This window comes from Triturus cristatus, chromosome 7 (genome assembly GCF_964204655.1).
Source record: "Triturus cristatus chromosome 7, aTriCri1.1, whole genome shotgun sequence".
Taxonomy (NCBI): domain Eukaryota; kingdom Metazoa; phylum Chordata; class Amphibia; order Caudata; family Salamandridae; genus Triturus; species Triturus cristatus.
In genome coordinates this window covers 1,278,725,276-1,278,749,686 of record NC_140590.1, presented here as the reverse complement: position 1 = coordinate 1,278,749,686, position 24,411 = coordinate 1,278,725,276, and the positions used below count along the sequence as shown (strand labels likewise).

General features: G+C 46.9%; 1 long non-coding RNA gene across 1 annotated transcript; it reads left to right on the top strand.

Annotated features, from left to right (window-relative positions):
* The first annotated feature begins 578 nt into the window (after positions 1-578).
* On the top strand, positions 579-23,134 carry LOC146811828 (uncharacterized). The gene is made up of 3 exons (XR_014965840.1): positions 579-643; positions 21,772-22,036; positions 22,940-23,134. It is a non-coding gene; the product is annotated as an uncharacterized LOC146811828 (long non-coding RNA).
* The last annotated feature ends 1,277 nt before the right edge of the window (positions 23,135-24,411 follow it).

Genomic DNA, 24,411 nt, shown 5'->3' with positions numbered 1-24,411 from the left:
TATTGCCATTACCATCCAGAAATCATAAGTATGATTGGATATTGTCTTTGTCCGTATCATTTTTATATCAAAGGTATCTCTCCACCTTTTCCTATTCTTCTTAAATAGGTTTCTGTTCCCAATAAATCACCAAAATGTCATTTTTTTTTTTTTGTTGGGGCTACATCGATAATTTAGCAGTAAATTTATCTACATCATATACGCATACAATGAAGAATAATGCGGATTGTGTTACTATCCATCTGCAATTTCATGTAATGTTTCGAATCCTCTTTTGCCAATAACATTAACATACCCCCGTTTCTGGCTGTCAAAAATAACTACATTTCCCATAATCCCCGCTACCCACCGTGGACGATAGTCCAGATACTATCGCAAATGTATAAAATCGTCATGAATACCGAGGAGCGGTTTTAAAGGGATGCAACAATCACTCTGAGAATTACCCATTCCGATTGATAAACTAGAGGCTCAACTGTGCCTTTTCTGTTACTTTTTCGTGTTTGTGTATAACTTTATTGGGGAGGCTTACGCAAATCACATGACCTCACGTAAACACCCGGAAATGAATGGTTTCCTTCTAGCCTCAAGCCGATGAAATCCACGCCACGTAGGTGATACGAAGGGAGAGACCGGGCAGTCCGTGAGTACTCTGAGTGCAGTTTTGATAATGGCAATTCCGTTTTTCTGAGAGTACCGCTACGAAATTATACCTTATCACGCTGTTTTACCTCCACGACTCAGCCCCACCCTTTCGATTTGTTTTATCTTCTTAATGTTTCTTCGTTGCAAACGACTACCACAATTCTAACGGTCCCATATATATTTTTTGTCTTTTGTCGTTTTTTTTAAAAAAAACCTGATAACTAGGGATACTTCCGTAACAGCGTGATTTCACGTGAAATATTACCATTCTCCAAATGGGGTAAGAAAAATAAGTTACATGTCATGTTCCTTTGGTTTGAACAAATCTTTATCAAATTTATGAGAGTACCTATACAGACAAGCATGGGAGTGAATGCACGGATGATTCAGGTCTCTCTCCCTGTCCACGTCACGGGGGTGCACAATGTTTTTAAGAAGCAAACAATGTATACAAATAACCACAATATGATAGAAAATGCTCCTTATATATAATATGAGTTTCAACTGACACATGATATGTCATGAGCACTGATTGTCTTCACTGGGATCACATGTGGGTGTTTTTACGATGTGGTGTTAGTTAGCATCTACAGATTCGGACATGTTAATACATGCCCTTATACATATATTTTTGTTTTGTTGTTTTATCTTTTCAGATGGAGTGACACAACTATAAAAATAAAACCAAGACATAAAGGAGCAGCTATCTGGCCCTTTTTAATAAATAGGATAGGGAAATTATCTGTTCTCTTTGTACCAGGGGTTCATATAGCCCTGAAGAAAGTCCTAGCACCAAACCTGGCGTTTTGGGCATAAAAGGACTGAAACATTTTGGCCTTAGGGTCTTAGGACCATAATTTTCCATATGACCCTATTGTAAATATTTTAACATTCCTGCGAGACCCAAGAATAAAGGGATACTGGGGTCGAGCAGCGAATTTTTATCTTTATCCCCCTGGTCTGGTATATCATTCAAGTGCTCCCTGGAACATTGGTTGAGCCCACCCCGACTTATAGGGGTCGCGGTGTCCCGATGATGAAGCATGACACCACTAGGGTGTGTGAGGGAAAATAAATAAAAACAAAGGTTTTTTCCTGTAAGACCCCTCCAGAGGTCGCTTCACGTAGGGATATCCCAGTGCTTTTCTTTCTTTCTTTTCTCTAGTCTCACTGTTGTTGATCTCTAACAACAATCTAATGAGAACAACAGTAGAGTACTTTTTTGTGACAAAAGTTTAGAATCAGGAGTGTGTACTCCTCTCCATTTTTTCCTCTTGGCCCTTCAAATATTTAGGACCGTTCAGGTCCTGGGTATTCAGTGTATTAAAAATAAGAGTATATGGTAGTAGAGTATCTGTTGTTGGTACGCCGCTGGATCAGGGTCAGCTCCTGAGCTGTCCAGATTCTGACCTAGTAAGTCAAAGTTTTAAGGCAGGCAATATGGTAAATCTTTTCAAGATTCAAATCCCCCTTAAAGGTATTAGTAGTGTGCTAGCTGGGACATTTAGAAGTGATCTCACAAAATTATTTTCCATAATATTCAATTTGTGAAATGTCCCCAGAGCCCCGGATTTGTGCCCCCTACAGTGCCCCTCCCAGGGTCGCAGGTCTATAAACCTCAATGGCTGTAGACACTGCCCTATCAGTTGATGCTTTATATTTCCTAACAATAGCTGATGATCTATGGGTTAGTATGTAGCTACTTTTGGACAACCGAAGGCTCCATGAGAGTTTATCCGTAGGTCTGAATCCCAAATAATCAAAGCTCCCGAACTGATCTATAATTGCTCCAGCCGCCGTCATTTTTATTCCTGAATGTACAATAGTGATTTATGGCCATAAACGTGGACTTCCCTGCATTAATCTCCAAGCCCTTGTACTTGCTGAACCCCACAAATGGTTTAACAGTTCCTACCGATCCACTGGAGTATGTGAGAGTAGCAAAGTATCATCAGCGAATAGCAATACAGGGGTGCGGGCACCAGCTACCTTGGGAGCATCATGCTGACACTTTTCCAATGTTTCCACCGGACTGTTCATAAACAAAGAGAACAGCGTGGGGGCCAAAACACATCTCTGTGTCACCCATCATTCAATAGGGATCCTGGAAGAAAAGTCACCTGACCTGTGCGTTCGTGTCTGAGTGAAGTTTGACCAGGAGATGGAGAATATTATGGGGGCATTCCCAGTTGGTCCAGTACCTCCAAAAGGTGATTTCTTGGCACTAGGTCAAATGCGGCCTTCCTATCCATGAAGGTTACATAGAGGTGTTCTTTATTGATAGTAATGTACGAGACCCCACTCCTCATCCTCCCTGGCAATTATGGCAGAAAAAGGGTCAAATGGTTCAACTTTTGTGTTGCAATCACCTACTATAACCACAAGCCAGGACTTATGTAAACTACTCTCTCTAACAAAGTTTGTAAACATGTATGGTGAGAGATTATACATTGTCCTGAACTGTGCGTATATAAATATTTATCACAGCTATATGATTTATCGACACAGTTCTATGAAGTGACAGATCCCCAAGATATCCTTGGATCCAGAGTAAGACTTTCACCCTAAAATTATTCAAGTTTTTTAACCAAATTAATAAGCCCCCTGCAGCTCTCCCAGATCTAGCTGGAGTAGTGTTAATAAAGAATGTGAGATAACCTGGCCTATAGATTGGCTCTGTCACCCATGATTCCCGCAGTAGAGTAATTTGGTGGTTATCAATGAACTCACCCCATTCTAGGTCATTTAGTTTGGCCTGTAGTCCAGCCACATTCCATGACACAAGTCTGACTAAGGCTCCCATCCTGAAAGCAGAAGCTGGTGGAAAGAAAGGTGGGAAGGGAGCCTGGAGAACAGCCTGGGAGTGTGTTACAGATTTTATTTGGCCATTGGCAAAATCACTTGGGCCTTCATGCAGCATGGCTGTGGGCCAATGGCAGCCCCGGCAATCTCTGCGCCAGGGGCATTTGATGGATAGCATTGACATTCTGCGTAGGCACCTGAGGGAGTCAATCTATATCTAACGTAGTCAAGAAATGTACTACTCACCCTCAGTTCATGCAGCATTTTTGGGTGAGAGCGAGTCCATTGTTACTCTCAGGGAGAGTAGCCATGGGTAATTTCATTTTAATATGTATCTTCCAGACATTGTGTAGTGGTGCTCTATGTTCCAGGACAATTAGGCCTTCATTGATTTTGTTATTGACAAATCTTACACCAATATGGCTCAAACTATCGTGCTTGCTGCTATAGTACCTGGCCACTACAATGTCTTCCCTAATTATTGATCTACACTTGTGAACTTTACGCAACCAGTGGCTGATTTTGTTGACTAATGAGTCTCTGTTTTCAGTGGATCCTGGGTTTAGTTTAGGGAAATTTATCAAAAAGATGTTGTCTCCCAAGTGTGTACTGGCATTTCTCTAGCTCTGCACATAGTGCCACGAAGCTACCCACTTCTCGTCAATAGCCAGCAACTTAGGTCCTGACTGCCTGGCTTCAAAGGGTTGTCTAGCGGGGATCTCAGGAGCATGGGGCACATTGATGCCTGGCTAAACTGGATGCTCTGATTCTCTCTCCTTTGCCCACTACCCATTTGATGAGGCATCACTTTGTATCTTGAATTTGAATCCCTTGCAGTGTTCAGATTGGTATACCAAGGAAATATGTGGGTGACACTGCCTGCTCTAATTGGAATGTTCGGGGCACAGGCCACACATAAGGATCAGGTTCAACTGTGTTAATATGTGATCCAGACCTCTCCTCCTGATTAAGATGAACCAATAATGCAGTCAGTTTGTCCACCTTCTCTGTCATGGTCAAGTAGTGTCTTGTTAATTAGAGATGACAGGACCCTTTTGGTTCCTAATGGACTCAGTAGAATAGTGACCTAAGTGCTTGGGTGTGATTGATAGAATTCATGATGTGGAATGTTCAGTTACAGATACACGCTGAGGAATAAAGACGTGTTAGACCAAGCTCCATGTGTGGTGTAATCATTCATATGCTTCGAGGGTAGGGAGGACGCTACAACTGCAGATGAGATAGGGGAGATGCAACCCGAAGAACCAACAGTGCTCTCCCAGAGAGTTTGCTGTGTGCCAGCAAACTGCTCATGCATGCCACAAGTGCCTCAGTCGAAGTGAAGATTGACGATTGGTATATGTGGAGTCAAAGTGCCATTCCAGCAAGTGCAAAGCTTTTGTAGAAGAAAAAGGCTTACAGAGAAATGTATGTATTATTGGCCAGGAAGCTGCTGGTGAAGCGTGAAAAGGGTACTGTGCCACAAAGCAACACAGAGCCATGCCATACAGAACTATAACGGTATAGGCAGGGACAGCCAGGTACAGATAAACGCTAAAGACAGTGACAACCCGGTACAGAGAAGCGCTAAAGACAGTGATAGCCAGGAAGCACTTGAAGAGAAATAGCCAGATACAGAGAAATGCTAAAGGCAGTGGAAACCAGGCACAATGCAGAAGATTGAAAATTGAGACAAAACAAGTACTTACCATAAAAAAGGAAGAAGGGGCTGCACGTCCGGTGAGTGGCCAAATGACCCATGTTTAAATACTGTGCCAGTACTTCCAGAAGGTACAGGCTTAGGGGCCCATCCTGCACTGCCCGAACAGCACATACTCTGAACATCAGTAAGCTGCACAATTGGTTATAACGCCACCGTTTTCCTGAAACCACTGCTTCCCTTTGATACAGCCAAAAAAGTGGAATATTGGCACCAAATGGATTGCCTGTATTGAAACGTTTGATGATTTCATTGATGCACTGGAAACAGCACATAACAAAAAGGTCATCAAATATCTCAAGAATCTTGCAGGTCAAGAAGTAAAGGAAGTATTAAAGAAAATACCACATATTGACAAAGTCTCATACTGTCAAATTAAAGAGGTGCTAAATATCAAGTTCAATCCAATGCCGAATGTGGATTACGAAAGATACATTTCCAACCAAGAAAAGAAGAACCTAGCTGGTGGCCTCAGGAAATGGGAGAGATCCCTACTCCCATCTCCAAGCTGGAAAACATAGGAGTTTACTTTGACACCAAGTTGTCCTTCAAGGGGCAAATTAATGCAATCACCTCTGCATGTTTTTACATGATCAAAACTTTCAGAAAAATCTTCCCTACAGCCAGTTAGAACTCCAGAAAACGGTGGTAACAGCCTTGATCCTGTCTAGAATAGATTTTTGTAGTGGGCTGTTCCTCAACATACAGTCAAGCCTCATCAACAAAATGCAGGTCCTCCAAAACGCAGCAGTTGGCCTACTGCTTTTTTTTTTTTAAAGATTTTTATTAAAGTTTTCAATCGGCGCAATGAAGCCAAGTACAGAGAAAAGTAAAAGGACCCAATCCTCGGTGTACCTATCAGGAGAAATCCATTATTCCCACTCTTCCCCCCTAGACCCCCAACCCTCCACCCTCTCTACCCCCACCCCCCCTGTCAGTGCGCCCGCGTCAACCCCTTCTTCACTTCTGCTGGGGGGGACCCGGGGACCAGGAAGTGCGAGCCCAAGGCAATCCCAAGGGCATGTCCACTGTTCTCAAGATACTGGAGACCCCCCCACCCGCCACCCATCTAGCCCCCAGCCACCCACCACGACTATTCGACAGTTACCAATACATTGTGCAAATGCTGAGACCTCCCCAGATGTACCTAAGTAGCTCTATTCAGTGCGGACTCCCATGTCGCCCCAGGGGGCCCCACCCCGGGCGCCATACACCTAGCCCTGTCCACAGGATCCCCATCCTCCTCATGCAGCTCCTCCGAGGATCTAAGCCCTTCCACCAACGCCGCCCAAGCCCGTGCCGCCTCCAGCGCTTTGTCATTAGACGCGCGTCTGGCCATCTGCAGGCGCAGCGTCCCCTCGCTTCCCGCCCAGGACAAGAAACTCGCCTTCCATCTCCGAAAGCTCGGCCCAGATCTAGCCTTCCAATGCATAGTGAGCTCCCTCTTCGTCATTATCAATCCTAAATCGCAAAACTTGCTTGTAATCTTGGTTTTGGATGTGTGCGGAAACCACAACAACAGGCAAGTCCCCATCTCCGCCTCTAGCTCTCGCTCTGTCACCTGGTTCAGGCACTCCACCACATCCGCCCAATAAGAGCCCAGTCCCACACAAGACCAAAACATATGACCAAAATCAGCACCCTCCACTCTGCACCGAGGACACGGCGATTGGGAGCCTCCGAAGTACTGCAGGAGTTTGACCGGAGTTAGGTAAGCCCTGTGTAAGGTATAAAATTGGACCAGTTGGAATCTGGCATTGCGCGTGCCCTTCTATGCCCGCCGCACTATCTGCGCCCACGTCGTCTCAGGAATGGGCCTACCCAGATCCCCTTCCCATTTACCCCTCAGGTCATCCATAGGTGGCACCGTCTCCGTGGACAGCCGCCTGTATAAACAGGTGATAGCCTTGAACGTACCCGCCGCCATGGTGACAAACTGACACCCCAAAGAAATCGGGGGCTCCGAAAGCCCCATCTTCCACTGTTTCTGGATCGCCGCCACCAATGCGGTATGCAGAAGATAATCCCCCCTCGGTAAGTCATACGCCCCTTGCAATTCCTGGAACGGCAACAATATGCCATCCCTATATAAATCCCCTATCATGTGGACCCCCGCTCTTCCCAGCCAGCCAACGCCGACCAATCCCCGCCATCAGGGAGGGCCGTACACATGCCCAGCGGAATCTCCGGGGCATACGGGGCTACAAAGCCTGCTCGCTTCTGACTCCGAATCCAGCACAAGCGGAGTGTACGCTCCTCAAGGGTAAGCTGATCCAGCCGGAGGCTCTGCCGCAACACAATAAAGGACAGCACATGCCGTGGAATGACCCTACCCCGCGGGCCCTCTGGGCCCCGAAACTCGCGCGCGACGGCCTGTGTCAGCCACTGCAGCTGCGCCGCCAGATAGTACCATTCGAAGTCTGGGACCGCCAGTCCCCCCTCCTCCCTCTGCCTCATCAGAGTGGACAGGGCCACCCGCCGCCTCCCAGTTCCCCATATAAATCCTATCAGCAAAGTCCGAAGCATCTTAAAAAAGGTGACCGGGATCCAGACCGGCAAAGCACGGAAAAAGTATAGTAATCGCGGCAGGGCTATCATTTTCAGCAGCGCGACCCGCCCAGCCACCGATAGAGGAAGAGTGCGCCAGAACGCCATGCTACCCTTGAGCCCCCTCAGCGCAGCACCCACATTCCCCTCGAAAAGGTCAGCTGGGGTATGGAATATTCGGACGCCCAGGTACTGCAAGCAGGCCGGCTCCCACCTCAAATCCGTGGGCTCCAGAGGCAGCCGGGTGCCAGGGGACAGAGGAAACAGGCAGGTCTTAGCCCAATTCACCTGCAACCCCGACAATCGCCCAAACTCCCGAAGTAGGGTTCTGGCACCCCGTAGAGAGAGCCCCCCGAATCGGCCAGATACAGCAATAGGTCATCCGCATATAGCGATATGTGATGCAGCTCGTCCCGCAGCCGGACGCCCCGTAACACTGCCCCAGTCGGGCATGAGCCGCCAGGGGCTCAATCGCCAGTGCGAACAACAGCGGGGATAAAGAACAGCCCTGACAAGTGCCCCTCATCACCTGACAGGCCGCCGAAATAGTGCGCCCCGTACGAACCCTAGCTGTGGCGGAACTATATAGCAGTTTGGTCCACCGCACAAAGTTATCGCTCAGCCCAAACTCCTTCAGTACCCGGAACAGATACAGCCACTCCACGCTATTGAATGCTTTTTCAATGTCCACTGATAACACCACTGCCTCCGGCATATCCTCCCTGTCTACCCCCATTATCCGCACCAACTGCCGGATGCACGTCGCGGTGTTCCTAGTGGGGACAAACTCCGACTGATCCGGATGCACCAGAAAGCACATGTACAGCTGGCCTACTGCTTGCCATCCTGAAACGTCAATCAGCGGCCTATGCCCTCCCAATTTTACACTGGCTACCAGTTAAAAGAAAGATAGAATTCAAGGCCCTCTGTATCACCTTTAAAGCACTACATGGCCTTGGCCCCGACTATTTTGCAAACAAGTTCAAGTGGTATATTCCAGAGAGGCAGCTCCGCTCTGCGACCTCTGCAAATCTGATAATCCCCAGGGCCAAAACCGCCTCTTGAGGGGGAGCAGGGGGGGGCAGTTTTATTTCAGGCACTGCCAGATTGTGGAACTTCCTCCCACTGGCACTCAAGGCAGAAAACAACTTACTGACATTTCGTAAACTTTTAAAAACTCAGCTCTTTAACAACTAGCCCGTTACAGTATCATAAATACCCTCTCTAGTTAGTACATCAGGGGTAGCCGCCGTGCCTAGACACCTCCGGGTATTAGCACGCGTTACAAATTCAAATTTCATTTCATTTCAATTTCAAGAAAGCTGGTGAAATGATCGACAAGTTTGTCAAAAGACTTGATACGCTCATCAAACATTGTAAGTTCAATTCATTCAATCATGAAGAAGCCATAAGTCTCAGAGTCATCGAGGGTTTCTTTCTGAATGCTGACTTTCTGAATGGTGAGAGAAATGCTCAATCTGTAGAGAGTACTCATGGCTGCAAGAGTCGAGGAATGTGTAGAACGACAAGATGCAGACATGAAGGCTGAAGGAGCCCAGAGTGAGTCAGCCTTGAATGTGAAAAGTAATCAGAGACACAAGGTTGAGGGGCACAAAGAGACGTCTCCAAAGAAAAAGAAACTGTGCCTCAGATGCAGATTTTCTTTCCCACATGAAGGTAAATGTCCCGCCATTGGACAAGTATGCAAGGGCTGCGGGAAAGAGAACCATTTTGTAATAGTTTGCAAAGCGAAGGAAAAACTATGTGCATCATGTCGAGAAAACAAAATGGATGCCCGAACATTCCAGAAGCAACGTTCTACTCACGCACACATGGCCAAGTGCCCACATCAGTTAAGGCAAAAGTAAACTAAACAAAGTTGATTGCCATTTGGGGCTGCATGAAAGGAATATGTTAAAGCTCTTACACAAGTGTGCCATTTACTTGCTAATGCAGGTCTCGCTTTGAATGTAGATAAGATTGAGTTTCCCAAAACAAAACTTAACTTCTTTGGCCATATTTTCTGTGATGGGGGAATAACTTCAGACCCGGCTAAAGTACAGGCTTTGTCAGTCACCTGTCACCACAAGATGTTACTATGTTACGTTCTTTTCTTGTCATGGCCGGCTACTGTTCTAGATACATCCGTGCTTTTGCCACAGTAAGTGCTCCATTAAGAAACTTAACAAAACGAAATGCTTAATTTCAATGATCACATGACTGTGAACAAAGCTTCAACATGTAATTGAGAACGCCAGTGACCTACTTTGATCCAAAGCTACATACAGAAGTTGTTGGCGCAAGCCCAGTAGGATTGGCTGAGATTCTTGCCCAACCCAATGGACATCCAAATGCTCGAAGGTATATTGTGGCTCATGCTAGCAGAATGTCACAAACTGAACGTGCCTATTCACAACCTGTAAAAGAAAGCCTATATATAATAAAATATTATTAACTACATATTTCTATAACTATAAGAAGCAATCTACAAGCTAACATGCACACAACACACATTTCACATTGATAAATGCAAAATATTGTAGAAAGAAAGAAATATAATTGTCTGATAAACTGTTCATTTTCAGCTTTCTCAACTTCTGACCATAGACATTTTGGTACTTTTACCACTTTACTCAGCACCACACATTACCATCATATAGCTCAACCACTTGATTTCCTACTCAATTTATTCTCATAGGAACTGAAAATTTAGATTCCCCTGCCCTTACAAATGTTTCCTTTCTCACGCATAACTTTTTTATTTTAACTTCAAATTTTATTTTTCCACAGTCCATCTTCAATCCTCATGCTTCACTACCCCTTCATCCACTTTATCTTTTATATCAATCATCCACATCTGATTTAAGTTGACCACTGCCTTTCTGCCTCTCTTTTTTGTAAATGGAAATTTATCACCCGTGATTCTAGGTGTGGCATGGTAATTCCATAGTAACTCTGTAAGAGCTTGATCACAATCCATACCATTAGCTAATGCCAGTTGCAAATCCTCTTTCAATACCTTAATCCACTGTTCTACAATTCCATTACTTTGAGGATAATATGCTGCTGTGCTTATATGTTCGATCCCATATTCCTCTACAAATAGATTTCCTTTTAGTCGATGTTAATTGCACTCCATTATCCATTACTAGACTTTTAGGAAATCCTTCCTTTTTAAAAAAAACTTTCTTAAGAAACTGGATTATGACCTTAAAGGTTACATGATGTACCAATGTAACCTCTGGACATTGTGACAGTTGATCAATCAAACAGCAAAAGCTTGACTTTTGGCTAGACTCATTGGCCCAGCTATTTCAAGTGAAACTCTCTATCATACTCTACTTGGTCTAGAGATGGGAGCCTTATCTTAGGTTACTACTTTCTGAGTTTTATCACTAATGGCACACTCAATACATGATCTTACTTTGTGTTTTATACCTCTATCAGTAGCTGGCCACCAAAAATCCCTTTTGATTTTTCTCTTCATGCTGCCCATCCCCTCGTGTCCCTCGTGAGCCATATCTAGTATAGATTGCCTCAAACACACAGGCACAACCAATTACTCACCCAGTAATAACAAATTATTCTGTTCCGACAACTCATTGGCAATATAGAAATAGGATAGTAAATCATCATCTAATGATTTCTTATTTGGCCACTTTTATCTAATATATTACAAAACTTTCGGAATCTCCATATCATTATCACGAGCTGTCTTCCATTGATCGTCCATAATGGAGCCACCAAACACTTCACAAATTGACACAACTCTATCCATACCATTGTCAACAACACTTATTTCACTGTTCTCTTCAACTGGCAACCCTCACAAACAGTCTACTAGAACATTCCTAGCTCCAGGAATATATTCTACAAGGAAATGAAACTCTTGCAATTTGTATTCTCATCTCGCAATTCTAGTTGTTGTGTTTCTTTCTCCAAAGTATAATATTTTAGTTCTGCTCCTCTTAATGGTCTTGAGGCAAATGCTGTAGTAAGCAATTTGCCTTTACAATCTTGCATCAACACTGCCCCCATACCTACATTACTGGCATCTGATATAATATTGGAATCATATTTAGTATCAAATGTTGATAGTGCTGGAGCAGAGACAAAGTCCTTGTTCAACATACAAAATTCAGATGCATATTCCTTATCCCATATGAAATATATAAATTTTTTCATTAATTCCTCATGTGTTTCATCTTATTAAAAAATAACAGAATACAATTAGCATAAAATTCAGCTAAAGCTATGAATGGCCTAAGTTGGTCATTAATTTGAGGTTCGGGAGCATCTTCTATTGCACGGTTACTCATAGTACGGCCCGCGGGCCGCCAGCGGCCCGGCAAGCCTTTCTTGGCGGCCCGCGAACCTTGCAGACATCCTACCTGTGTTTTAATTTTTTTTTTAATTAGTGTTAGCAAACACTGCCGGTTGCAGCAGCCCAGACTCTGCTCTGTGGGGGCCGGGGGATTCCAGTGATTGTCAAAGTGGAGATGCAGGGGCCTTAGAGGTGAAATACAAGAAAGCTTTCATAACATTTAAATGGTCTTTTCAAGACCTGTGAAGTACTCGGGTGCGGCTGTGTGTGCGCGCTGGGAAGCTGTCTCAGTGCGGCTGTGTGTGCGCACTGGGAAGCTGTCTCAGCCCGGGCTGAGGGCTGACACACACCCGGGGTGAGATGACAGAGGGTGACGGAGGGAGGGAGAGGGAGACAGAGGGTGACGGAGGGAGTGAGACACAGAGGTGCAGTCTGGGGGAGACGGAGGGAGACAGAGGGAGAGGGAGGGAGGCAGACGGAGGGAGAGGAAGGGAGACAGAGAGAGGGAGGCAGAGAGGGAGGGAGGGAGGGAGGGAGACGGAGGGAGGGAGACGGAGGGAGAGGGAGGAAGACATAGGGAGACAGAGGGAGGGAGAGAGACAGGGAGGGAGGGAGACAGAGGGAGGGAGGTGGAGGGAGACGGAGGGAGAGGGAGGGAGGAAGAGGGAGGGAGAAAGAGGGAGGGAGACAGAGGGAGGGATGGGAGACGGAGGGAGGGAGGGAGACGGAGGGAGACAGAGGGAGGGAGGGAGACAGAGGGAGACGGAGGGGGAGGGAGAGAGACGGAGGGAGACAGGGAGGGAGACAGAGGGTGACAGAGGGAGGGAGGGAGGGAGACAGAGGGAGGGAGACTGGGAGGGAGACAGAGAGAGGGAGGGAGACAGAGGGAGGGAGAGAGACAAGGAGAGAGACAAAGAGAGAGACAGGGAGAGATAGAGGGAGGGAGACAGAGAGAGACAGAGGGAGGGAGACGGAGGGAGGGAGACGGAGGGAGACAGAGGGAGACGGAGGGAGACGGAGGGAGGGAGGGAGACGGAGGGAGGGATGGAGACGGAGGGAGGGAGGGAGACAGAGGTAGACAGAGGTAGACAGAGGGAGGGAGGGAGACAGAGAGTGACGGGGGGAGACGGAGGGAGGGGGAGGGAGAGAGACAGAGGGAGAGGGAGGGAGACAGGGAGGAAGACGGAGGGTGACAGAGGGAGGGAGAGGGACGGAGGGAGATGGAGACAGGGAGGGAGACGGAGACAGGGAGATGGAGGGAGAGGGAGACGGAGCGAGAGAGACGGAGGGAGAGGGAGGGAGACGGAGGGAGAGGGAGGGAGACAGAGGGAGGGAGAGAGACAGGGAGGAAGTCAGAGGAAGGGAGACGGAGGGAGGGAGACAGAGGGAGGGAGACGGAGGGAGACAGAGGGAGACAGAGGGAGGGAGAGAGACAGGGAGGGAGACAGAGGGAGGGAGACAGAGGGAGGGAGACAGAGGGAGGGAGACAGAGGGAGGGAGACAGAGAGGGAGACAGAGGGAGGGAGACAGAGAGGGAGACAGAGGGAGGAGGGCGACAGAGGGAGGGAGGGAGAGAGACAGAGGGAGAGGGAGGGAGACAGGGAGGGAGACGGAGGGTGACAGAGGGAGGGAGACGGACTGAGGGAGATGGAGACAGGGAGGGAGACGAAGACAGGGAGATGAAGGGAGAGGGAGACGGAGCGAGAGAGACGGAGGGAGAGGGAGGGAGAGGGAGGGAGACGGAGGGAGAGGGAGGGAGACAGAGGGAGACAGAGGGAGGGAGAGAGACAGGGAGGGAGTCAGAGGAAGGGAGACGGAGGGAGGGAGACAGAGGGAGGGAGACGGAGGGAGACAGAGGGAGACAGAGGGAGGGAGAGAGACAGGGAGGGAGACAGAGGAAGGGAGACAGAGGAAGGGAGACGGAGGGAGGGAGACAGAGGGAGGGAGACAGAGGGAGGGAGACAGAGGGAGGGAGACAGAGGGAGGGAGACAGAGGGAGGGAGACAGAGAGGGAGACAGAGGGAGGGAGACAGAGAGGGAGACAGAGAGAGGAGGGCGACAGAGGGAGGGAGGGAGGGAGACAGAGGGAGGGAGAGGGAGACAGAGGGAGAGAGACAGAGGGAGACAGAGGGAGGGAGACAGACAGAGAGAGACAGAGGGAGGGAGACAGAGGGAGGGAGGGAGACGGAGGGCGGGAGATGGAGGGAGACAGAGGGAGACAGAGGGAGATGGTGGGAGACAGAGGGAGACGGAGGGAGACAGAGGGAGGGAGGGAGACAGAGGGAGGGAGGGAGACGGAGGGAGGGAGGGAGACAGAGGGAGGGAGGGAGACAGAGGGAGATGGAGGGTAACGGAGGGAGAGGGAGGGGGAGGGAGAGAGACAGAGGGAGAGGGAGGGAGACAGAGGGAGAGAGACAGGGAGAGAGACAGAGGGAGAGGGAGGGAGACAGAGGGAGACAGAGGGAGGGAGAGAGAGACAGGGAGAGAGACAGGGAGAGATAGAGGGAGGGAGACAGAGAGAGAGACAGAGGGCGGGAGACAGAGGGAGGGAAATGGAGGGAGACGGAGGGAGAGGGAGGGAGAGGAGGGAGGGAGAGAGAGGGAGGGAGGGAGACGGAGGGAGGGAGGGAGGGAGACGGAGGGAGACAGAGGGAGGGAGGGAGACAGAGGGAGACGGAGGGGGAGGGAGAGAGACGGAGGGAGACAGGGAGGGAGAGGGAGGGTGACAGAGGGAGGGAGGGAGGGAGACAGAGGGAGGGAGAGGGAGACAGGGAGGGAGACAGAGAGAGAGAGAGACAAGGAGAGAGACAGGAAGAGATAGAGGGAGGGAGACAGAGAGAGACAGAGGGAGGGAGACAGAGGGAGGGAGACGGAGGGAGACAGAGGGAGACGGAGGGAGATGGAGGGAGGGAGGGAGACGGAGGGAGGGAGGGAGATGGAGGGAGGGATGGAGACGGAGGGAGGGATGGAGACGGAGGGAGGGAGACAGAGAGTGACGGGGGAGACGGAGGGAGGGGGAGGGAGAGAGACAGAGGTAGAGGGAGGGAGACAGGGAGGGAGACGGAGGGTGACAGAGGGAGGGAGACGGACGGAGGGAGATGGAGACAGGGAGGGAGATGGAGACAGGGAGATGGAGGGAGAGGGAGACGGAGGGAGAGAGACGGAGGGAGAGGGAGGGAGACGGAGGGAGAGGGAGGAAGACATAGGGAGACAGAGGGAGGGAGAGAGACAGGGAGGGAGGGAGAGAGACAGGGAGGGAGGGAGAGAGACAGGGAGAGAGTCAGAGGAAGGGAGACGGAGGGAGGGAGACGGAGGGAGGGAGACAGAGGGAGGGAGACGGAGGGAGAGGGAGGGAGACAGAGGGAGACAGAGGGAGGGAGAGAGACAGGGAGGGAGACAGAGGAAGGGAGACGGAGGGAGGGAGACAGACAGAGGGAGACAGAGGGAGGGAGACAGAGAGGGAGACAGAGGGAGGGAGACAGAGAGGGAGACAGAGGGAGGAGGGCGACAGAGGGAGGGAGGGAGACAGAGGGAGGGAGACAGAGGGAGGGAGAGGGAGACAGAGGGAGAGAGACAGAGGGAGACAGAGGGAGGGAGACAGACAGAGAGAGACAGAGGGAGGGAGACAGAGGGAGGGAGACGGAGGGAAGGAGACGGAGGGAGACAGAGGGAGACAGAGGGAGACGGAGGGAGACAGAGGGAGATGGAGGGAGGGAGACAGCGGGAGGGAGGGAGACGGAGGGAGGGAGGGAGACAGAGGGAGGGAGGGAGACAGAGGGAGACGGAGGGAGACAGAGGGAGGGAGGGACACGGCAAGAGGGAGGGAGACGGAGGGAGGGAGGGAGACAGAGCGAGGGAGGGAGACAGAGGGAGATGGAGGGAGACAGAGGGAGAGGGAGGGGGAGGCAGAGAGACAGAGGGAGACAGGGAGGGAGAATGAGGGTGACAGAGGGAGGGAGACGGAGACAGGGAGGGAGATGGAGACAGGGAGATGGAGGGAGAAGGAGGAAGACGGAGGGAGAGAGACGGAGGGAGAGGGAGGGAGAGGGAGGGAGACAGAGGGAGGGAGAGGGAGGTAGACAGACAGGGAGAGAGACAGGGAGGGAGACAGAGGGAGAGAGACAGGGAGGGAGACAGAGGGAGGGAGACAGAGGGAGGGAGACGGAGGGAGGGAGACAGAGGGAGGGAGACAGAGGAAGGGAGACAGAGAGGGAGACAGAGGGAGGAGGGCGACAGAGGGAGGAGGGTGACAGAGGTAGGAGGGTGACAGAGGGAGGGCGACAGAGGGAGGGTGACAGAGGGGGAGACAGAGGGGGAGACAGAGGGGGAGGAGGGAGACAGAGGGTGGAGGGAGACAGAGGGAGGAGGGTGATGGAGGGAGGGCGACGCAGGGAGGTTGACAGAGGGAGAGAGACAGGGGGAGAGAGAGACAGGGAGAGAGAGACAGGGAGAGAGAGACAGGGAGAGAGAGACGGGGAGAGAGAGAGGGAGGTGGAGGGAGGGAGAGGGAGGGAGGGAGAGGGAGGGAGACAGAGGGAGACAGAGGGAGGGAGAGAGACAGAGAGGGAGACAGAGGGAGGGAGACAGAGGGAGGGAGACAGAGAGGGAGACAGAGGGAGGGAGACAGAGAGGGAGACAGAGGGTGACAGAGGGAGGGAGGGAGGGAGACAGAGGGAGGGAGACAGAGGGAGGGAGAGGGAGACAGAGGGAGAGAGACAGAGGGAGACAGAGGAAGGGAGACAGACAGAGAGAGACGGAGGGAGGGAGACAGAGGGACGGAGACGGAGGGAGAGAGACAGAGGGAGGGAGACGGAGGAAGAGAGACAGAGGGAGACAGAGGCAGATGGAGGGAGACGGAGGGAGGGAGGGAAAGGGAGGGAGACAGGGAGGGAGAATGAGGGTGACAGAGGGAGGGAGACAGAGGGAGGGAGACGGAGACAGGGAGGGAGATGGTGACAGGGAGATGGAGGGAGAGGGAGGGAGAGAGAGAGACAGAGGGAGAGGGAGAGGGAGGGAGAGGGAGGGAGACAGAGGGAGGGAGAGGGAGGGAGACAGACAGGGAGAGAGACAGGGAGGGAGACAGAGAGAGGGAGAGAGACAGGGCGGGAGACAGAGGGAGGGAGACAGAGGGAGGGAGACAGAGGGAGGGAGACAGAAGAAGGGAGACAGAGGGAGACAGAGGGAGGAGGGCGACAGAGGGAGGAGGGTGACAGAGGTAGGAGGGTGACAGAGGAAGGGCGACAGAGGGAGGGCGACAGAGGGGGAGACAGAGGGGGAGACAGAGTGGGAGGAGGGAGACAGAGGGTGGAGGGAGACAGAGGGTGGAGGGTGAGGAGGGAGACAGAGAGGGAGGGAGGGCGATGGAGGGAGGGTGACAGAGGGAGAGAGACAGGGGGAGAGAGACAGGGGGAGAGAGACAGGGGGAGAGAGAGACAGGGAGAGAGAGACAGGGAGAGAGACAGGGAGAGAGAGACAGGGGGAGAGAGAGGGGGAGGGGGAGGGAGGGAGAGGGAGAGGGAGGGAGAGGGAGGGGGAGATTTTTGCTTTAGCCCCGCCCCTCCCCCTCTGACCCCACCCCCACCAGTGCGGCCCTCGGCCACAAACCACACTGTAAATTTGGCCCCCGAGAGAAAATTTGTGAGTACCCATGTTCTATTGCCTTGACCAGAATGTATTTCAGTGAAATACCATGTTTAATAATATTTTTATCTAAATAATCAACTGATTCCATACCGAATGTACACTTATCTTTACTCAACTTTAGCCCATAATTCTGAAAAATGGTTAATACTTTGCATAAAGTCTCAAGATGCTCTTTTTTGTATTCCCAAAAACGTGAACGTCATCTTGAAAGTATATGACATTTTTACATCTTTAAATAGTTTAGCAATTAACTCTTTGAAAGAATGCTAATACTGATATTAAACCAAATGCCATCCTTTTATATCTGTACGCCCCTACTGATGTAATGAACAACGTATGTTGTTTGCTGTTCTCATGTAGTACAATCTGATGGTACACACTGGAAAGGTCTAAAGTGCAAAACTCTGTGGCACCCTTCAGCATTGAAAACATTTCCTAAATGTTGAGGAATGAATTCCGATCCACACACACCCATTGATTCAGATCTCTTAAATCAACACACAGTCTGATGTTCTCATTCAGTTTGTGCACTACCACTACTGGTGACAACCATTTTGATGATGCATTTCCTCTATTATACCCTGCATGCACAATTTTTCAAATTCTTCCTTTAACGCTTCTCTCATAGATAAATAAATATTCCAGACTTTATGTACCTTAGGCACCGTACCCTGCTTTAAGATGGTTTTATGAACAATTTTGTAGTAGTGATGACTTTGATGAGAAAACTTTGGGAAACAAATTCTCCCATTCAAATGCTTTATCTTCACTAACTTGTAGAATTAGATCATAATATGCCAAACCTGTTAAGGATGATTAGGATGGAATGTAATCATCAAATCCCTCTGTTATGCCCATCCCATTCAGACCCTTCTTTAGCCACATACATATTTGCATTAATTGTCTTACCTTTGTAACTCAAAGTAAAGGTAAAATGACCCAATACGTTAAAGGATTTTTTAACATAACCCACAAGCCTGATATCAGGAGGGACTAATTGTACATCAGGAAACTTATGTAACCACTCATCTCTACCATTACCTTGATCTCTTTTTCACTAATGTCAATGACACAAAAAGGGACATCACATTTCTTGTCATCAATTTCATATACACTCAAGATGTACTCATCTGGAAATTCCGCCACCTCTTGCTTGACTTCTTTGATGTAACCAGTATTTTGTTTGATTACCTCAGCACTACTGTTACTGTTTTTGTTCCTACACATTCTACACAAGACCAACTTTCTAGCACAAATACTCCTTTTTGTCTATGCCATAAACCCAAGTTTGAATTCTGGATTTCCCTCTTCCACTAAGAACTTCACTTTCTACTTCTACAATCTTCACCAATTGTACTTCACTAGTTGTTTTGTCAGATAATTCCCTCATACCTAATTTCATTTCTTCAAACTGATGAGCTATATCTAAGGCTTATCCTAATGTTAGATCTTCAACTGATAACAACTTTTCATGTAATTTAACACCACAAATCTTATGTACCATTTGATCACAGATCATTAGGTATTTTACATCTACTTAAAAATGTATGCCTAGCAACTACTTCATTTACTTCCTTAGTGTAGAGATTATCTGATTTTATCGCTGTTTCATATAAATCTATTTCCTCATCATCTTCATCTTCCATAGGCATTGGTGGTAAATGATAGAAAATGGGTCTCCCTTCCAGACCTAAGTAATGCTTTCAAACGGCAAACTTTCTTTTGTCTATATAAACATCTCCCCCAATGACTTCTAGGTAGGCCTCAAAACCATCTTTCCATTGTTTCCACTCTAGAACAGGGTCACCTGCGCTAGGTTAAACACGCAATAGGTGCTTTTAATTCCCCCCATTTGGTCCCACAGAGAACACAAAAATAATAATACTAGAGTGGGTATAAGATTCCTTTAACTGTAGAGAAAAAAAAGAAAAAACTTATGCACAATGACCTAGACAATATTGTGTATATACCCTCACAAGCACAAACAAAGGCTACTAATTTACTAATATAACCTTATAATATTATAATCCACACATCTATTAATAATAGAAGGTGTGTGAATCTCTGAACAATATTCCTGGTATTTGCAAGTGTTTTACATAACTGGTGTGCGAATCACCGAAATATATATTTTGACTTGCAATGTCGCTTCCATCAAATTTTTTGGACCAAATTAATCAACACCATAGGTGTGCGAATCACCAAAATATATCTCTTGTATTCGCAAGCTGTTCCCACATGACGTGACTGTCCAAAGCAAGATATCACCTTAATATCAAATGAATAGCTATTCTTGCGCTACTTCAATGTGACTGCAGGTACACTGACACACTGTTTGTAACTAAGCAATGACCAAATTGAAGAGACTCATATGCAATATGGCTGCTATGTGTATGGAGCATTGTTGTTGCCGTTCTAGCGTAGGCATCAACTCTTTATGCCATGTCGGCTCGTTAGCATTCTAGTTGAAGCAGACGAAGTTGAGCTTGATGTCATTCAATCACAACTTGTATCAGCCCACGCTCTGTGCTCGCACCGGACTCACTCAAGCCGTTTTCCTTCTATATTTTAAAATAATTTAATTTCCTTGCCTTTTGGACTCCTCAATAGCATTGCACGAGATCAACATACATTCCACATTTTAAATCGGCCACTCTTGCACTTCTGATGCGTGGGAAGGCACCTCTTGTAACATCCAGAGGCTCTAGGCTTTTCTCCTTAAATCCTCTTGTCACCGGTGTTACGTCCTGTTGGCAAGAAATCTTTTACATGCATCAGTATTCAACAAGGTAGGTTAATTTGTTGAAACCATTGACAGCAGGAATAAACCTCCTGAAAGAGAAGAGGCCTAGGCCAACTGTCAGTGGCTGGAATATCCATCACATACCATTCTACTTTCCATTCTGAGATTCCAGCCACCAAGATTACCTAATATGTCACATAGTTCTTACTCCTATCCACATTTGGAGGCAGATGTCTCCTCTCATATCCTGAGACCATTACTTCTTATATTCCTGTTTGCAAAGATACTCTTGAGAGCAAGTGTCTTTCTTCGGATTCTAATCTATTTGGTTCCTCTTTCAATTCTATATTTGTTGATACCAATTGCTGATGAAATTCACCATCTTGCCCACGACTTTAGCATAGAACTCGGGTGTTTACTTTATGGAAACAAATCTTTGCTGGGATTTGCACTTGATGCTTTTGATACACTAAACCATTGTATTACTTGGATTATATTCATACATGTTATAGCCAAGAGAAGTTCAAATGTATTGCTTGAACTGGTGTTAGATGTAATTTTACTAATCTGTAAAAAACCTTCATGATTTGTGTTAAGAACGGTCCTGTTATCAATCACCATCACCTGAGTGGGAGCTCTGGGATTAACTATGATCGAAAGATCATATTGGTGCATCCACCCTAAGATAGGTGGTCCCTCCGTGGCAACATATACTTTTCCTTGTATGGATCTGCCCTCAAATTCTATCGTGGAGTTCATGTATCCCAACAAATTTATTGTTTCACCTTGGTAACCCCCAGGATTGATATCTTTGGGTAATAACACAACATCTGCCCATGACATATCAAATATGTCTTTTGGAATGATCGTGTACATGGATCCACAGTCCACCATCAATTGCACTGGTTTCCCATTTATCCCAAAGTCTGCTTTAGGTCTATTCTTCCTACCTATTTGGTCATCGACACTTAGAATATTGTGAGCAGGATCATCCACACTTAAAATTTTATCCACCTGCTGAATGGGTGTACTGACTACACACGAAGGATCTGTGTCATGAGAAAAGATGTTAGCATTACCATCAATTGTGGCCACCCTCTGTTTAAACGATTGCTTACACATATTTGCAAAGTGGCCCTTACGTCCACATTTCTTGCAACCTTTCCCTATTGCCGGACATCTAGTATAATCTGCATTATGAAATGAACTACCACATCTGTAACACAATCTGATTTGTTGTCTACCTCTTTGTGGCATTTTACCTGACCTAAATACAGCTGCAACATCTGAATCATCTCTAGACACACTCGTAACACTATCTGAAATATTTTCTTGTTTTTACTTTAGCTCGCGCATACAGTATTGAGACTGTTCAAGAACTTTCGCAATATCAATGGCATCTTTCAACGAGGGATTCTTTGCAGCCCAAAGACGTTCCTGTGTTTTCTTGCATTTACATTGCACTATCAACTGATCACGAACAAGTTCGTCTGTCATTGCACCAAATTTGCACTTTAGGGATAGTTCACGAAGTTTGGATACACTGCAGGAACGCTGGCCAACTCATCGCCAATGTTAAGAACGGTCCTCTCCAATCACCAGATGAACTCAGGTAAGAGGTACGGCAATTCTTTATTGAATTAAGTTGTCCTGCATGGAAAGCGATGCTCACCCTAGGCCAGCCAGTTATCAACTGCCTAGCTCAGAATCTACCACTCCTAGGTCGAACGTGGAATGCACTGAATACAGCGCTCCACACTCCACGCTGGGAGGGTCCTTAACATAACATACCTAGGAGAAGATTACAACAATTTGCAATCTACTCCTCTCTGTCTTTACTTGTGGGGCAAAAATCTGCTTTACTGTCAATAAAATGCTAGTGGATTTGTGATTTCACCCTCAGTTCGAGACAAAGACCGTTAGATAGGAATTTTAAGATTGTTCAAGATTAGGGAGGAGCAAAGACCATCCTTGTTTTATCTTAACTCACTATTTGAGTTTGCCCCAAAATCTGATCAAAATCTGCCCCAGCCTAATGCATGTCCTCGAGTTTCCAATGATCCAAATTCGAGCAATTGGCGGAAATCTGGCATTCCTGAGCAGATTAAGAGTCCTAGGAGTGTACATATAGTAATGTTTTATGTCTTTGAGAATGTTTTAGAATGTTGTGGTTTTTATAGTCTTTGATGAGTTAGTGTGTTGTGCAGTGTGGTGATCATTATGAGTCCATTAGAGATCAGTCTTGTTGTTAGACTAGTGTTGCTGGCTTATGTATTTTGCTTGTGGTTATGAAGATAAACTTGCTTGCTACCAGAGTTGAAGGTTTGCTAATCTGACTCATTCTAGTCCAAGGTCTAGGGGTAGATAGTAAGTATATCATGTTGTAACTTGTCTGTTAAGGTTTGTGGTGCAATGTATGTTCACGTTTAAGATTATTTTTGTATCACTTTGATCATTTTGTACTGTGTGGAATGTTGAACACATGTGGTTGATACATATTTTTTGTCAATCATAGATACCCCTGACGAAGGTCATTATTGACCGAAATGCACTGGGAGAAATCATATTGGGATGATTCGGAGGATTCGGGGTTCGTTAAATGCCTACGAATAGGCCCGGATGGGCAATTCTGGAGCAATTAAAAAGCATAAGACAATTGGATCTCGTACCTTTGACGTGATGGACAAAATTGGAGTAAAGATGAATTAAAATGGATTAAAATTTGGAAATACCATGGTGAATGTGTATTAATTGAAATACCAGTGTGTGTAAGGCTGTGCAACTCGACGGTGACCTGCAAACGGCGTGCTACCTTTTTTTGATGGCTAGTGATAACACATATTGAGCAAATCTGAATTAAGATCGTCACACATAATCACATAAAACTAACCCATTTCTAAGGAAAGGAATACTTCATCAGATGCGGCAGAAACAGAGTGCGAAGATGTACAACACTATATGAAACATTTTTAAAGACCCATACATCAGTATGCTAGCAGGCATCCACTAAGAAAGTTCAATTCACAATACATGCTCTCCAAGGAAAAAAAACAGTTGCCTCAGTGTCCCTTGCTCTGCGAAGACTGTGGGGAGGGAAGACATGCACAGCGACATTGATTAGTAGGGGTAACGAGCAGGAGCAAAATGAACATAACACCAAAAAAGCATTCATATTATTAAAATGATGTATCTGTAAAAAATGTGGCACAACAAAAGTATAATAATAAACACACTTCTAAAACATCTAATACAAATTGTTTTAAGTGCAACATTAATAATTCATCAGTTACAGCTATATTTCTCATAAAAATCGTTAGTATTGAAAAATAATTTGTCATCCAGAAATGTACATTCTAGAAAAAGTTACCACAGGAGCACATGCAGAGCAAAAATGAGAAATATCAGACCCAAGCTAAAAAGTCAGTCCATAGTTGGGTGGATGCGAAGTGGGATGCTAAATTTAATGGTCCAGCACCCAAGAAGCAACAGATATTAGACATTTGTACATGACATAAATAAATGTCGACAGTTAATCTTTCAAAAAATGGACTTTCAGCAGAGACGATTCTTGTCTTTTTTTGATCCTTTATTCAGAAATTTTCTTTCAACATATTAAAACAGACCATAGCCAACGCGTTTCATCCTCACGGACTTCTTCAGGGCTATAAACAATACATATATATACATAAAATTAATATACATTATTTACACAAAATTTCTCATTTTATATTACACTATATACAATTCAGACAGTCATAACTCATGATTAAAAAAATGATTTTAACAATTCTTTATACATGAAAGAATAAAGCAAAAGTACTCAAAAATCGTTATTTCCTTCTGCCCATTTCTCAATACATCTCCTATCGGATCCTAATCACTCTGCTGAATTCCAAATTACAAAAAAGGAACAATTATATATATAATATTCCTAAAGTATTTCATTTGTTCAAAATTCCATGTACATTTCACCTCAACACATGATCT